Source organism: Oncorhynchus nerka, unplaced genomic scaffold (assembly GCF_034236695.1).
Source record: "Oncorhynchus nerka isolate Pitt River unplaced genomic scaffold, Oner_Uvic_2.0 unplaced_scaffold_6284, whole genome shotgun sequence".
Classification (NCBI taxonomy): domain Eukaryota; kingdom Metazoa; phylum Chordata; class Actinopteri; order Salmoniformes; family Salmonidae; genus Oncorhynchus; species Oncorhynchus nerka.
This window is the reverse complement of record NW_027035031.1, coordinates 1-2,082: the sequence shown is the minus strand read 5'-3', so window position 1 is coordinate 2,082 and position 2,082 is coordinate 1. Positions and strand designations below refer to the sequence as shown.

At 45.6% G+C, this 2,082-nt stretch overlaps 1 long non-coding RNA gene across 1 annotated transcript; it reads left to right on the top strand.

The window, feature by feature from the left end:
- Nucleotides 1-352: 352 nt before the first annotated feature.
- Nucleotides 353-2,081, top strand: LOC135566269 (uncharacterized). Its single transcript, XR_010462023.1, has 2 exons — nt 353-1,356; nt 1,389-2,081. It is a non-coding gene; the product is annotated as an uncharacterized LOC135566269 (long non-coding RNA).
- The last annotated feature ends 1 nt before the right edge of the window (nt 2,082 follows it).

Below are 2,082 nucleotides of genomic sequence, written 5' to 3'. Positions count from 1 at the left end.
CAAATTTTACTTGTGTCAATATGACGGGAGGAGGAACTAAAGTGGGATGGGTTCCTGCAGATTGGTGTCTGGATACAGTTAATATTAAGGGTAGTTTTACGCCAAAATCCAGAGCAGATGTGTGGTGGTGGTGTGGTAGTACTGTCCTGTTTGATAAGTTACCTTCCAACAGTACTGGACGCTGTGCACTTGTTACTCTCTTGTTGCCTGTTTCTATCTACCCTATAGGAGCCGAGGACCTCGTCCTGCGGATCCAGGAGTAAACCCGGATATTGGGGACGTGCCAGGCGAGCCACCACCCCATCTAGTGGAGACCCCACCTACATAGACGCTATTGGAGTCCCCAGGGAGTGCCTGATGAGTATAAGTTAGTAGATCAGGTAGCTGCAGGATTTGAATCATCCCTCTGTTGGTGGTGTACAGTAAACAAAAATGTTGATTGTATTAATTACATACATTACAACATCCAAAGGCTAGGCAATTGGACTCAGCAGGGTTTTGAAGCTGTACATGGTCAACTGGCTGCAACCAGCCTGATGGCTTTCCAAAATCGTATTGCCATTGATATGTTACTCTCTGAGAAGGGCGGAGTTTGCTCTATGTTTGGTGACCAGTGTTGTACTTTCATCCCCAATAACACAGCTTCGGATGGTAGCTTGTCGGCCGCTTTGGAGGGTCTGCGGACGCTTAATGGTAAAATGAAATCTCATTCTGGGATAGATTCCTCGATGTGGGACTCCTGGATGAGTGCGTTTGGTAAATATAAAACCCTGGTTTCCTCCATTTTAGTCTCCATTTCAGTGTTTGCTGCCATCTTAGTTCTCTGTGGATGCAGTTGCATTCCATGTATCCGGTCCCTTACTACTAGAGTTATCTCTAAAGCTATTGACCCTGCCTCCCCTTCCCAGATGTATCCTCTGCTTGCTAATGACCTGCCAGAGTTTGAGGATGAGGTGGAGAATACCCTTTAGAGAGTGTCACATCTCTTTGGAGATGTGAAGAGAGGGTATCACAACTTTTTCCGGCTGGAGAAAGTTGGCTTATGTAGAATATCATTTTTACTTTCATTTTGAGCTGTTGTTCTCCGCTCTGTTACATGAGGGTGGTAAGTTCCTAGGTGGCTGGTAGCCAACTTAGTACATAGTGGGATTGAGTGGAGAACTTGGTGGTAATACATATACATCCATTTCTTTTTAATGTTGTGCCTTTTTCATAGCCCCTTTGGGAAAAGTTTTCTTTTGTATCAGAATCTAGTTAGGTTGTGTCACGTCTCTGGGGAGACGTGAAGAGAGGGATTTGTAGAGGACTGCTAATTCCTATGTAGGTGACATTACATTACTGCTAATTCCTATGTAGGTGACATTACATTACTGCTAATTCCTATGTAGGTGACATTACACTACTATAGCTGAGACACATAGTAAAACAGGTTGGGCCCCATACAGGATATTTCTCACACACACACTCACTTAAACCATCCACAACACTGTCACAACAGGATACTCCTAGCCACAGGTGCTAGCCATCAGTTCGGCCACAACTCCCCAGAAGATAGGGACGCACACACATTACACACGGACTCTCGAGGACAGGACAGGGACGCATACGCTCTTACACACTGACCCCAGAAGACAGGGACGACGCACATACAGTACACACATAGCTGCCGAGGACACCCAGATAAGACACCCACACATTGGCAGAAAGCCTAGACTTAAGAGACAAACTAAGCACACACACATAATTTCCCTCCCAGCCGAACATTGTATGACTGAGGATAGCGCACACACCAAATCTCCTTTTCAGCTGAACATGGTGTGACGACCAAGAACAGGCATGGCAGGATTCTACGATGACGGACAGACAACAGAGCCAATGCCGGATGACTACACCCCAGCCTGATCCAATCCGAAGATCCGATCTCCTAGATATCAACCTACTTTCTGTTCTGTATATGAAGCTTGTACCCATTGTTAGCTAGTGCCTTCTGCTAGTCTCTGATGAGCTAGCAGAGGGGCCCGTATATACGTTGTACCAGATATCTTTACTCTGAATAAACTGTCAGCTTGTCATATAATTGAC